Genomic DNA, 15466 nt, shown 5'->3' with positions numbered 1-15466 from the left:
AATTTCTGCAGAGGAAATAAGAAATTGTCCCAGAGTTGCTCAAGCGAGGGTAACACAACACTCCAAGAAATATATGAGGATTTAATAGATCAAGGGAGCCAGAGCCCAGCATGATGACGGTGCAGTGAAAGGCTGGATATCAACATAGATCCCCTTCCTCACTTTGTAGTAATATAAGCAGAAGAGCACATAGGGAAGTTTTCTATTTTTTTCCCCTTAGGAAGACTTTCAAAAGCAAATTCTCTCATCACATTGAATGGGAGCTGGTAGGACAATCAGGAAAGTATCTCTTGGCACTGAACTCTTGGCACTGATGTTACAGTAGCATGAGAAAGAGCTTCTTGCCAAATGCTGATACAGCATGTTTTTCATCTCCCAAATTGCTGGGGAAGGGTTATTTCTAACCCCAATTGGGGGTGGGGTTGAGGGAAGAGGGGAATCCTAGGGAGAAATATCCAAAGAAGGAGGGGTCTGATGGAGGGAAGGAAAAGAGCTGAGTTCCTATGTTCCCTTGCTAAGCTTACAATCCACTGTAGCATTCAGACTCAAACCAGTTCCAACCTAAGGGATCTGCCCCTTCAACCTCATTGAGAAATACAAGAGCATGACACAGCAAGAACATGGAGGAAATATCTGCAGAGTTTAAATGACATCTAGGAAAGACTTCGTTGAAGAGATGTTTCCCTAATGAATACTACTCTTATGTTTTGGGAAGTGACAGTACTAGTGGTGCTAAGACCACGGTCTTACACAGAAGACTGCCTGGGAATTGCAAATTCTTCAGAAGGATTATGGTTTTGTTCTTGCAGCTGTTTTAAAACAAGGAACAAGGGATTTACAAGGGGGTAGCTAGGTCAGAATCCCCACAGACAGGATCAATTGTCTATATCAAGTTGAAGATGAAGATGTGATTGTGGTTCAGGAGATTCAAGAAACCTTCTGTGTAGGGGCAAAGAGAATGCTTGACCTCCAAGTAGGCCTGTGTTCTTTAAAGTTTTTTTTTTTAAAACAAACAAACAAACCTGTAGCCATTGAAAATCAAGTAAGATGAGAAGCAGGAGGTTAACCCAAAAGACTTCTCTCTGAAGTGGGAGGATTGTCTTATATTCAAAGCAGATTTTGTTCAAAGTGAAAAAGATGAATGGGAGAATCGAGGTATCTAGATGTCAATGATTCCAGTGAGTGGCAGAAAAGAGATAACAATAGGGTAGGAAGGGCATTCAGGCCTCCCACTCCTCTTGAATAGTTTTCACCTCTCTTGATGGATTTCAGATGACCAAACAGGTCTGATAACCCCAAGCATATTCATTTGGAAAAGCCATTGGTCTCAATGGGATTTATGACATTGTAAGCATGCGTAGGTTTGAATTTCCTTACAACTCAGCACAAATGCCTCTGTCAAAGTTTTTGGGTTGCAAATGTAAGTGTGAATGTGTGTTTGTGTGTGTGTGTGTATGGGGGGAGGGAGCTCTTTCTCCAATGCCCTGTGAGTTTGAACCCTAGTCCTAACCTGTTTCCATCACCCCACTAAAGTCATCTATTTCAAGCCCAGCAGCAGCCTATGAATAAGATTTCAAAATTACCACAGCATTCCTATTGTAGATTTATACTTGCTGTATAAGATCCAGATACCTACTGGGCTTTCTGTTCTCTTTCTCGGTTACTCTCTTTCCTTTCTTAACCCTATCTCACTTATTTCTCCTCTCACCACCACTTCAGCCTCCTACCTTCCCTTTTTTCTTCCTCAGTTTGGACCTGCCTTATTTTGAAATGTGGCCTCTAGCCAGTATGTGCACACATACTGTACATGTGCAAATGCACAAATATGTTCAATACAAAAGTATTGGAGGAGGAAGCATCTGTTTTGTTTAAAGCTGGCAATCATGGTTTGAAAATGGGCACCACATAGAGCTTTAGTATATGTTTAAATATATTTTTGTCCAATTCTAGTTACTTTTTTCGCCAAATGTCATCTTAAATTCAAGATTGTCTTCCTTTCAAATAAATATGATATGTGATACTCAATGCAATGACTGAACAAGTAAAGCTAAAGATGATTTGCAAAACAATAGCTAAGAATTATAGGTTCTTGAGGAAGAACTGAGAGATGAGTCAGTTTATTTTTACTTAGAATCTTCTTTTTTTGAATGACCTACCAATTAATTCATCATGTGAATTACATTTCCAATGTACCTAAAATTTGCATTTAAATCCAATTCAGACTATGAATTAGTTCAATCAGTCTACTGCTGATCCATGTTTGTTAGTATTAGTTAATTAAATTTCCCAATAGTCAATTCACTTGCATTTATTCAGCTCTAAATTTATTTCCTCCTATATCTGCAGCAGCTGCAAATTAAGAAATACAAAATAATGCATGCTAATTGACATGCAGTTTCCTTCGTATACAGATCAATGTGGGCTTATGCATTAGAAAATTTGGATTAAAAAGTTTCATTGAAAATTTAATCAGTTTCTTTAAAAATGCAGAACCAATAACATTCTTACATTTAAATATGTCTCTCTTAAAATACATATTCTAATATCTACCTAGGAATATATATTTTGATACCTTTTGGAGATAAGGGGTTTTATAGAACAGTAGCAACTGTGAGACAGCTCCAGCTGTCCTAGTAGACCAACCCACATAAATTTGAGCTTACAAGTGTGCTGCAACTACAAAAAAACAACAACACCCAAATCTAAAACAGTTCTAGGTTGCATCAATAGAGGGATAGCTTCGAGATCACGTGAAGTGATAGTACTGTTTTATATTGCCCTGGTGAGACCATACTTGGAATATTGCATCTAATTCTGGTCACCACTATACAAAAAAATAAAAATAAAAATAATAATGCTGAGACCTAGAAAGAGTGCAGAGAAAAGCAATGAAGATGATTTGGAGTCTGGAATTAAATCATGTGGTGTTCACTTCAGGGAACTAGGTTTGTCTAGCTTAATGAAGAGAAGGGTTAAGGATGATGTGATAGCAGTCATCCAGTACTTGTGGGGCGGTCACAGAGAGGAAGGGGACAAGCTATTTTTAAAACAACTGAGGGCAGAACAAGAAGCAATGGATGGAAGATCATGAAAGAGTGATCCAACCTAGAACTAAAGAGAAATTTTCTGACAGTGAGAACAATTAATCAGTGGGATGCATTGCCAATGGAAGTTGTGGGTGCTCCATCATTGGAGGTTTTCAAAGAGAGAGTGGACAGTCATTTGTCTGGAATGGTATAGGTTTTCCTGCCTTGGGCAGCGGGTTGGGCCAGAAGTCCAAGGTCTCTTCCAGCCCCATGATTCTATTCTATTCTATTCTCAGTTAGTTGACTAGACTAGCTAGTAGAACTCAAGGTCCCTTCCAACCCTATTATTCTATCTTCTCCGTTCTACTGAAAAACATGTCTTTATTTTAAGGAAGCATATTAAAAAGTGTTTGTTTATATTCCAATATGATCTGAGAGGTGCAAGCCAAGCCTGCTCAAATCAGTTTGTATCATATCAGAACCAGCTGGATAGCATTTTTCATCTAGCCCCAAGAGTATCCAGCCCTTCAGAACTGGATGGAGTATGGATACTGCAGAACAGATTCTGTTTTATCACTGTGACCTACATGCATACCAAATCTTCTGTGTGAAACTTCTGGGAGAAAATAGATTGTGGTGTGAAGCCTTTTTCTGCAATGCATACACCCACTGAATGATTTGGACACAATTCCTTTGAAGTCCGATATCTTAATTATAGGGTTTTGTGACGCTCCTGGCCATTTATTAATTAATTGTTTTTAGCCTTGTTTGTACACCGCCCAAAGTCATTTCTTTGTGAGATGGGCAGGTACAAAAATTTGATAAATAAATAATAAATCTACAGGGTATTCATCAATGATATTCAAGTACTCCCAAGATATTAGCTCTGCCTCGTCGTGCCAAACCACTGGAATTAAAAACTTACTTATACAGGGAATTCAGGCTTTCTTCCATTTGGCCCATGGTCAATTTGGAAGCTGCTGAAAGGAAGACATTCAGGTCATGGAACTTTAACAAGAAATCCAGCTGAGTTGGTATTCAACCTAAGTTACCATTTCTATGTTCCAAGACCTTGTGATTGAGCTATAGCTTCATCAGCAAAGTATGAAGGGCCACAGGTCCCCTTTCTCTTGAATTAGTGTCCTGGGACAGATAATTTAATGTGAGTTATGGTTCAGCCAAGGGTTCACGTCCTCACTCAAATCTGTGCCATGTAGGTTTTGTAGCTATCTGTAAATTGAAAAATGTCTGTAGATAAATGTCATGTTAAATATTTAAATAAATGCATATTTGAAATAAAAAATCTAAGCATATTTTTCTTTTCTTTTTTTAAAAAAGCATTTTGGAATATTTTGGAACCCTCCAGTACTGTGCTGACTCATTCAGAAATTGCAAGTATGAACTCTGCATATCCTGAGGACTAGATTGTGTCTAAATGATATCACAATACAGAGAAATCTAATTTCTCAAGTAGAGAAACAACATGCAACTATTAAGAATGACGAAGTCCTACTTTCAGAAGACTGTAATCTTTCTCAAGTAGCTTCTTTTTGGGGGTGGGGTGGTGGTGGAAATCTTACTGAGGAACTGTTATGAAGACAAAAAAAGCACCAAGATACAGTTTGACTCAGTTACCGGGACCAGGGGTGGGATTCAAACTTTTTAACAACTGGTTCTGTAAGCATGGCTTAGTTGGTGGGTGTGGCTTGGTGGTCATGTTATTGGCTGGGCGTGGCCAACTCAATATCACTCACATTGAAGCATGCATCTCCTTGTCTGACCTCTCATGACTGTGGGGATGCTGCAACAGTCGTAAGTGTGAAAAATGGTCAAAAGTCACTTTTTTCAGTGTCATTGTAACTTTGAATGGTCACTCCACACAAGCAAAGTACCAGCAAAGGAGGGGAAAAAAACTCCAGAGAAATTCCAGAGACAGGAAGTCTAGTCCTGCCAAGAATGTAATGAGGGTTAATGGAGAGGCCATTTCTGTAAGCAATGCCAGAATGTTTCCTTCCTGCCTTCCTTACAGGAAAATTTTTTGTTTTAATTTCTTCTAACAACCGGTTCTCCGAACTGCTTAGAATGTTAACAACCAGTTCTGGAGAATAGGTGTGAACCTGTAGAATCCCACCCCTGACTAAAAGCCATGCACAGCCAGGAACCACATTCCAGAGAGAGAGAGAAAGAAGTTCTCTGATGATGGGCTCCACGTGAGCCTGAAAGCTTGGAAGAATAAACCTTTGGTCGCGGTCAGGGGTGGGATTCTACAGGTTCGCACCTATTTGCTAGAATCGGTTGTTAACATTCTAAGCAGTTTGGAGAACCAGTTGTTAGAAGAAATTACTGGCCAATCCTGTAAGGAAGGCAGGAAGGAAACATTCTGGTGTTGCTTACAGAAACTGCCTCTCCATTAACTCTTGGCATTAACGTTCTTGGCAGGTCTAGACTTCCTGTCTCTGGAACGTCTCTGGACGTATTTTTTCCTCCTTTGCTGGTACTTTGCTTGTGTGCAGTGACCATTAAAAATTATAATGGCATTGAAAAAAGTGACTTATGACCATTTTTCACACTTACAACTGTTGCAGCATCCCCACAGTCATGAGAGGCCAGGTGAGGAGATGCGTGCCTCGATGTGAGTGATATTGAGTTGGCCACACCCAGTCAGTCACATGACCACTAAGCCACACCCACCAACTAAGCCACACCCACAGAACCGGTTGTTAAAAAATTTGAATCCCACCCCTGTGTTTAGTTGTTAATTAGGGTGTTGAAAAAAAAAGCACCATTTTATATTTGTTTGTTGTTTGTTTGTTTATATATCAAATTTAGAGGATGCCTATCTCACTCAGAATGACTAATCTACTGATTACCTCACATATCCATAAGCTCCCATGTCCTAGTCTTAAGTACAGCACAAAGTCTGTGCTCTGTCTGTAGCCCACCCCTCTGCCATGATACTGTTCAAGTTCATTAGAAAGAGTCTTACTCTAGAGAGCAATTAGAGATGGGCTCAGAAGAGAAGCTAGACTTAGGGCAAGGAGAAACTCTACTTGAAAGTAAATGGAAATAAAAGGAGGGAACAAAATAGAATGGAGATGGGATGAAGGAAAGAAATTACTGAATAGGGAAATGTTGAGATTCATGGACGAAGTGATTCCTCAAGGCTTTGACTAATGTTTATAAAACTATTGAACGGGTTGGTTGATACTGTGCTGTTGAGTATTTTTTTTTTTGATTCCTAGTGATCAGACAGATATATTTTCTCCATGATAAGCTGTCCCTAGCCTGGGACCATTCATGTCTTCCACCAATGCTCCCATCACCACTGTTACTGAGTCCCTCTATCTTGCTGCTATTGATTGTCCTCTTTTTCTCTTTCCTTCCATCTTTAGATGCTATCTAAGTCTAACCACCAGCTCAATGCAGAAATCTGGAGGAAGGCACCCCCAAGAGTTCGTTGTCTCATCTCCACTTGAAATATTCCATTTGTGAACAGGAGCAACTGCATATAACAGGGGTTGCCAACCTTTTGGACCTCAGGGACCACTAAACTCATAATTTTAGATCCCAGGGACCACTAACCGGTTCTGTGGACATGGCCTAATTTGTGGGTGTGGCTTGGTGGTCATGTGACTGGCTGGGCATGGCTTGGATTATTTATATAAATATTGAGTTTTTTTCATAAAAAAGAGCAACATTTACCCAAAATCAGGCAAAGCAGGCAGGCAGATTGATTTGCTCATAGAATCACAGATTCATTCAGAGATTTATCTATCTGCCATTGGCTAGCTCAGTCTGTCACATAAAATTTGCTTGCAAACAAACTCATAAAATTAACTCACAACACACCATGCATGTAAATATTGAATGTTTTATTTAAAAAAAGAGCAACTTTTACCCCAAAGCAGGCAAAGCAGGCAGATTGAGTTGCTCACAGAATCATTCAGTGATCTATCTATCTGCCATCAGCTAGCTCAGTCGCTCAAATTTGCTTGCCGTGAGTCTGGAGATTTGGCTGTACTTAAAAGCAGAACCGAAGATCTAAAGACTAGCCAGAAAGCAAGAAATCCAACCATTTCCTGCTTCCTAGCTAATCTAAATCTCCTGGCACAGCAGAACAGATGATGGTCGGAAAAAGGAAAAACAGCAATTTTAGCAGGCAAGTTTGCTGGGTAAGGAGTAAGTGGGCGGGGAGCGTTCCTGCAGGCCATGTTGGCGGCACAGCCTTGTGTTTCTGCACAGCCTGGATTAATTGCTTTGGGGGTGCTCTAGGGGTGAGATTTCTCTGCGGCCCATGAAAATTTTCTCAAGGCCCACCAGTGGGCCGTGGCCCATCGGTTGGCAACCGCTGGCTTATAACATGATTGCCAATGCAGACTGTATGTTCTGTGTTACATGATCTTACTCTTTACAGTCCTCCCCCAAATATCCTGTAATTCAGGATCTTTCTGCATCTGATACAGTGGGTAGTAACCCATGAAGATTAATAGGATGATAAATATGTCCATGAAGACTAATAGAACAATAAATATATTAGTCTTTGAACTAGTCTTTTTGATAACCCTTGTCATGCCCCTGTTGGAATCTGATTCTGAAGGGGAGGCCAAGCAGCTGACAAGGAGTGGGAGTGTGGCTCTGTTGGCTGTGGAAGAAACTGGGGAAAGGCACAGTTTGGCTGGGCAGAGTAGGGGAGAGGTAGAGCAAGGCAGAAGGAATTCAGAGGAGGGCCCAGGCCCACCCCCTCTTCATCCTAGGACATGGAGGGAGGAACAGAGAAGGGAGCAACATGAGTTTCATGGTTTACAGGGGAGGAAAGGGCCCTGATTCCCTTCATTAGCTGCAGCTGAGAACAAAGTGTTTAAAAAGGAAAGCTACGTACAGCAACTTGTTGGAAGCAAATTATCTGTTATTGTCGAGGCTTATGTGGGTTCCTGGCATCTTCCCAACTATGTGTGTTTGACTGGCCTTTCAAATCTGGAATTCCTTCTCCTGCCCTGTCAAGTTAATTACTGCAGTGTGGTTTGTATGGATTTTTATTTACAGGTTGTATGTACTTTGTTTTCGGACTGAATTTCCTCCACTTAAAGACTATTCTTGGGAAAGTTTTTTCTCCAGATGAAGGTGACCTGGACATTGGGGGCAAAGTTGGAGGTATTAAAGGGACTCTTCTTACTTATGTGACTGTGTTGCCTTTGTGCCACGCCCTGGGTCATCACACCCATCGATTTCATTGTGGGCCACATCAGGGTTGTGTTTGACCTCAGAGGGCTGGTGTGGGCATGACCAGGGTGGGGCATGTCCAGCATGATGTCAGCTGTGTTTGGGGTGCCAGTGGTGGCCCGAGCACTCTGCCAGTGAAAACAGGCTCCCGAGCTCTGTTTTCACTTCAACAGCCTCTTGCCACCCTCCGCCAGTGAAAACAGAGCTCGGAAAGGGTCACACATGGCCCTTGAAAGCTCTGCTTTTGGCTGGGATGGCTTTTTGAAACCCTCTGCCAACAAAAACGGAACTCAGGAGGGTCGTGCACAACCCTCGCGAGCTTCATTTTTGCTGGCAGAGGCACCGCAGGCTGGTCCTTTACTGTTTCCAGGGCAGCCCCATGGATCCAGCCCCCAGGCCTTGAGTTTGACACTCATCCCTTAGAATATATCTGCAGAGATCTGAACCAGCTTGTTGACTGGGATTCCTAGCATATTTTGAAACAAACTGGCTGGTGATTCCAGCTTTCAGATATTAAAAAACTCAGTTTTGGTTTTAGTGTGAGAGACTGACATAATTGCCCTACCCAGAAAGTTCTCCTAATTAATTTAATTTCCAGCATCAGCATGAGGGTATCATATCGCCCTCCCATTAATCCTACTTTCATTTCCATGTTTTAACGAATAGCACCCCCACCATTTTTGACAGATCAGAACATCTCCAGCAAAAAAAAATTGGGTTATTGTTGTGTTTCCTTCTAATTGCAATCTGCCTCTGTTCATAAGAATAGGATAGCATTTAATTTTATTTTAAGGAGTGCAACAAATCTGAAATTAATAGGAGTTACTTCTTTTTCTTTCCTTACATGATTAAATCCATAGAGGGATAAAGAAGACTTTTATTTTATGACACCATCACCCTTTCATGATACAAACACAATGCAAACCCATAACCTGGTGGTTTCTTCTGGCTTATCATGTTGTATGAAGGTAGCCAACTGTAGCAAATAGGTTGTGATACAATCCAAACAATGGCAATTTATCCAGTCTTGCTTATTAAAGGTGTTGTTTAATAAGCCAGAATAGACAAATTGCACTTGTTTGGATTGGTGATTAAAGTAGTTTTCCACTAAAAATCCTATTTGCTGTTTGTTGATCAGCAGACTTTATAAGAACATAAACAATCTCTTTGTGTAATAGAAGTTCAGGGCACAAGTATTGGTTATTGAAAGCTTCTCCTAATTGCTGGTTTCATATACAGTTTGTGTCTCTACCTATTCCAGCTCTATGATCAAGTCCATATTGTGAACTTCCAACAGGTAGCAGCACAAACAGAGTAACATTACACAGGAGATTGCTTTAGCAGGTGCCAAATTATGTCAGGTGCTCCGGGATGCCAAGTAGTTAATAATTACTGGGGGACAGTTGATAATTATTGTGTGTTGCACTCCTGGCATTCCAAAACTGTTAAGACTGACGGGTTTGACAAGGATGAGGCAGTATCTCCTTTGATCTGTGATGCCAATTTATTTTTAAAATAATTTTTTAAAAGGGTTTTTTTTTTAAGTTTTGGTGTCTTAGCCTTGTTACACCACTGCTACTCTGGACATTGGATGCTTGCCGTGTAGAGTTCACTTCAACCCAAAACTCTCCTCTCTTTTGTTTTGTTGACCAGAGATAGAATATCTCTGCAGGCACTATAGACACCATCAGTTCCCAGTGGAAGAGTATCAGAAGCCCTGGACAAAGGTGACTTATTAGGTGTACTGAAAACCCCTGTGGCCTTACAAGATGCTAGGCAGGACTGCAGCACATAGAACTCTAGCCAAGTAGCTGACACTGACAAGTGTTTCTCACTGTCTCAAGCAAAGAAGTCCTTACAAAGGGGAGATACTAGAATGGAGTCTTGGAAGTTGTCTATACTACACACTAAGATGTAAGCTATTCCTTTCCAGAAAGCAGAGCCACCTTGGGAGGAGCCCCCTCCCAAATAATGTTAACTCACTCACATTTTCTTCCAAGTGAGAATAATACCTTTTATATCAGGGATGGGCAACCTGTAACTTGTGCAATTTTCTGGGACTTTCTCAATAACAACTCCTGCTGATTTTTTTTAATGACCCAGTTTCTGCAAAGCCTAGTACAGTACAAAGCCTACAGACCTTTCCAGGTGCAAAATCTGGGGGTTGCAGAAAGCACACAATCATTGAAATGTTGATAAGTAATTTTAGGGATTTCTAGTAGGGATTTCCCTTTTTCTATATATTGTATTAGATGACAGTCAAAGTCTCTTCTTCTATTTTTCTGATTTTACTGCGCTTGTTATTCCTGCTATGGCACTGAAATTCTGAACACTGTTAAGAAGAGCAGGCAACAATAACAGAATAATGGAATAACAGAGTTGGAAGGGACCTTGGAGGTCTTCTAGTCCAACCCCCTGCTCAGACAGGAAACTATACACTCAGACAAATGGTTGTCTAATCTCTTCTTAAAAACCTCCAGTAAGGAATAACCACAACTTCTGAAGGCAAGCTATTCCACTAATTAATTGTTCTAACTGTCAGGAAATTTCTCCTTAGTTCTAAGTTGCTTCTCTCCTTGATTAGTTTCCATCCATTGCTTCTTGTCCTGCCTTCAGGTGCTTTGGAGAATAGCTTGACTCCCACTTCTTTAAGGCAGCCCCTCAAATATTGAAACATCACTACTATGTCAGCCCCTAGTGACAGAAAAGACCTATCCTTCCTCCATAACTTTCTCAGCTCCTTTAGATCACTGGGCAAATTTGTGCAGCTTGGGTTTCATAGAAAGTACTCAGGTGTATATGACACCCATATGACACCCCAACCCATCATCCAGCATTGCAGGTGGCTCTTTGTCCATCCCTGACCTAGATGAGCAAGCTACACCTTAGTGGTTGTGCATTCCGTGGCCAAATTGTGGGATGGACTTGTTTCTACACCCTTCTATGGAGAAACATTGTGTCTTTTGTCCCGACCTTGGCACCACTCAGTGAAACGCTGCCATATCTATCTCAGAGTCAAACATGTACTGGCACGGCCAGGAAGGAGTTTCAGGCTTGAAAGATTTGATGCTATCAAGGGAGCAGGTCTTTTTACTCAATCATGTTCAGTCCTGTATCATTAAGCAGTAACTGTCTATTAAGCTGGCCCAGGATGACAGAGAACGCTCTGTTCACAGAGGAAAGAGAAGGCCAGGAGGCAGCTATCAGTTCCCATCCAGTCACCTTAGGTTTGTCATTATCACAAATAGTTCCTTGGCTTTTGACCGAAATGTGTAGATCCAGATATAGCTTAATGAAAAAAGGTTCCCCCTCCCCAATCTTAAGGATTCTATTCTTTAAAATATACTACCTTGTCCTAAATATGTACATATCAATGGTAACAGCAGTGGGTCCATTCTTGATATTACATCCTTCTATAGGCAATCCTCAGCTTGCAACCATTTTGGGGGTAACCGTAATTACAATGGCGTCACAAAAGTGATTTACAACCAGTCCTCACACTTATGACCATTGCAATATTCCCTAGGGGCATGGAATCAAAATTTGAGTGCTTGACAATGGGCATGAATTTACAGCATCCTGGGACCAGGCGATCACCATCTTTGACCTTCCCTGCTGGTTCCCAACAAGCGAAATCAATGGGGAAAGCTGGATTCACTCAACAATTACACGGTTCATTTAAAAGTTGCCGTGATTTGCTTAACCACTAGGGCAAAAAACGCTTGTAAAATCAGGCACAGCTCACTGTGCTTAGGAATGGATAGTATGGTCTGAATTGTGGTCGTAAGTCAAGGACTACCTAAGCTACTTTATAACTTGGGAAGGTGAGCCAGCCCACCTCCCCTTTGCCTCCAGTTTGTTTCTCCTCTCTTTGCTTGGGTTTAATTCATGATGGGCAAGACAGTCATTGGATTTTTGAAGAAGGAAGATAGGAAGAATGCTGACTCTTTTTAACTTTGGAATTGGAGATGTCTGTAAATATTGTAGACAGCCAAGAAAAGAGACTGGATGGATCGCCAAACAAGAGTTCTTACGTGAGGCACCCACAACCAGGCTCCAATTCTCCTTCTTTTATCTTGTGCAAAGGCCGAACTGTCTGGAAAAGGCTCCAAGGCTGTGGAAAGGGGAAAGGAAAGAGAAGAAGAGGGCCATTACCGGCAAGGTGGATAGACTCTGTTGCCGTGGTGATGAAAGCACCATGGGGAGACCTTAAGGATTAGCTAAGGAATAGATTATCATGGAGAAAATCTATCTATGTGGTTACTAGGTGTCGAAAATGACTTGATGACACATAATCAATCATCAATCAATCAGTCAGTCAATCAATCAATCAGCCATTCAGATTAAGCCAGTAACAGTTTGAGAGATGTTTCAATATTCAGAAAAGGGGTGGGATGCATTCCTCTTGAACTTTCATGGGGAAAGTTCTTCCTAATAAATGGCTTGGGATTTCTCTTCTCTGTTGGGAAGGGGCACAGGCTTGTAAAATCATGGAATAAATGCCATAATTTAATGAGAGTATTCAAATATGCGATTGTCCCACTTAACATTTGGAAGTGGAATAACCGAGACCAGAGGCAGAGTTTATATGGCAGGAGGATCCTATTGGGCTGCATACTGGGTCACGCAGTTCAAAAAGTGGGTGGGATAAGGAGAAAGACATTAAAAGTGAGGCCAGAAGAAAAGCTAAACTTGATTTAATTGAAATGTAAATAACATTAACTCCATAATTATCCTTTTTTTAACATTGATCATCTGCTATTAGACTGTATCTCTAAAAGAATGCAAATGACCAGCTGTTTGCGAGGAATATAAATCCTTCTATTCCCCACCATCCAGTCAGAGCTGAAGAAGCTTCTTGGATGAGAAGCGAAACATCTTCAAAGAAAAAACAGAAAGTCCAATTGCCTCTCAAAAAAAAAGCACCTTTGAGATTGTATTTACTTCTTAGCTGGTGGGATTGCAGCAACTGTACACTGGCTTGCAAGGTAGTTTCTACTGTGCTTCTGGCCTCCTGATCAAAATGAGTAGAAATTGACTGATGCTGGCCTCATTGTGGGGAATTGTGCACATGGCATGGATGTGACTAAGGTTGGTTCCCTAATGATAGATAAAAGCTTCAGTTGGCCAAGCCCATGATGAGCAGTGGAGATCAATATTTATAGGGCCATTTGATGATGACTTGGAATGTGAAAGAATGCAACTCGGAATGTAAGAAAAGAAGAAGGACGTAATAAAGTTGAACGAAGGTGGCTGGCTCCTATGAATGGGAGTTGATGAATACATGAAGGGAAGGGATGGTATAATTATAATTAAAAGGGCTGAAATGCATGTAAAATTGATTGAACTGATATCATCTACTATATTATAGATTCTTCTGAAAGTAGGGCTTCCTCATTTTTAACAGTTGCATGTTGCTTTTTACTATGGAGATTCTCATTCATCCAGGTCATGGTTGTCCCAAAGGTGCTTTTTTTCCAAAAGGAAACTGGACTTTCTGGTTTTTTCCTCTCTCTGAAAATATTTCATTTCTTATCCAAGAAGCTTTTTCAGTTCCAACTGACTGATTCTAACCTTCCATTCCCCACCAGTCAGCTAAAACTGCGGAAGCTTCTGGGACGACAAGCAAAGGAAAAACCCCAAGAAAGTCCAGTTGCCTTCTGGAAAAAGCACCTTTGGGATTTCCATTGAATGGTGATAATGGTAGAACCAAGAAGAAGTTGGGATAAATGGTGCAACGTTGTGAATGAAGCCAGTCTCTGGGGGAAATTATGATGTCAGGCAAAATGAATAGATGAATGTGGGGACACAGAACAAAAAATACAGGACAAAGACCCCATTGGGTCATTGGGAATGACAAAAATGAATGAAAATTGTAACAGTCAGTGGGCAACTAAGATACATGGTGTAATTATACATCTATTCATCTGTCCACACAACTACAATGATAATGAATAAAAATAGGTTTAATCTGAAATTTATTATGAGGGTTGAGAGAAACAATGAATGATACAAGAGCTAGAATGTGGAACAGACAAATTTTTGCTACTACCAGGACAGGATAGTACCTGCCTTGGGGGGAATGGCCATATAGGGAAAGGAAGGATGGGAAGAAACTAGAGTGAAATAGGATAAATGGATTATGGTCTTATACAGGCAGTCCTCGACTTATGACCACAATTGAGCCCAAAATTATGTTGCTAACTGAGACATTTGGTAAGTGAGTTTTGCCTCATTTTACAACTTTTCTTGCCACAGTTTTTTTTAATATTTTATTTTTAAAAACAGAAATACAAATCTCTATTCACATTAACAGTGTTCGTGTCATCATTGATACATACATCTCCTTTTATACATAAACATCAACTCTTATTTCTATCCTTCACCCTTTTGTACCACCTATCCCAAACTGCATAATAATCAAAATCATCTTTGACTCTTAATTCCATTGTGAATTTATCCAGTTCCAGACAATCCATTATTTTTTGTGTCAAGTCTTCTTCAGATGGTAACTTTTCTTTCTTCCATCCCTGTGCGAAGGCTATTCTTGCTGCAGTTACGATATGTATAATGATGTATCGGATGCCCTTGCTCAATTTCCCCTTAATTATTCCTAATAAAAATATTTCTGGTTCGAGTTCTAATTTGTGTTCTTTAATTTCTGATAACCATCTTTGTACCCTCATCCAACATTTTTTAACCTCTGGACACTGCCACCACATATGGAAGAACATTCCTTCTTTATATTTACACTTCCAACATTCTGCTTTTGTGTTTGGATACATTTTGGCCAATCTTGCTGGGGCTAGGTGCCATCTACAAAACATTTTATATTGATTTTTCTTGCCACAGTTGTTAAGTGAATCACTATAAGCTGTTAAGTTAGTAACATTGTTGCTAAGTGCATTTGGCTTCCTCGTTGACTTTGTTTGTCAGAAGGTTACAAAAAGTGGTGACATACCCTCAGGACACTGCAACCGTCATAAACATGAGACAGTTGTCAAGCGCCTGAATTTTGATCACATGACCATCGGGATGCTGCAATGGTCATAAGTGTGAAAAATGGTCATAAATCCCTTTTTTCAGTGCCCTGTAACTTTGAACTAAAAGAACTGTTGTAAGTTAAGGACTGCCTGTATAACATTTACAGCTGGGATCTGAAATTCATATGAATTCCAGGGCCACATTGCAAAAAAAATGTGCTAATCAATGGGCCACAT

Source organism: Pseudonaja textilis, chromosome 2, assembly GCF_049901715.1.
Source record: "Pseudonaja textilis isolate UNSWEBS1 chromosome 2, rPseTex1.2, whole genome shotgun sequence".
Classification (NCBI taxonomy): Eukaryota; Metazoa; Chordata; class Lepidosauria; order Squamata; family Elapidae; genus Pseudonaja; species Pseudonaja textilis.
Note: the sequence above shows the minus strand (reverse complement) of the source record.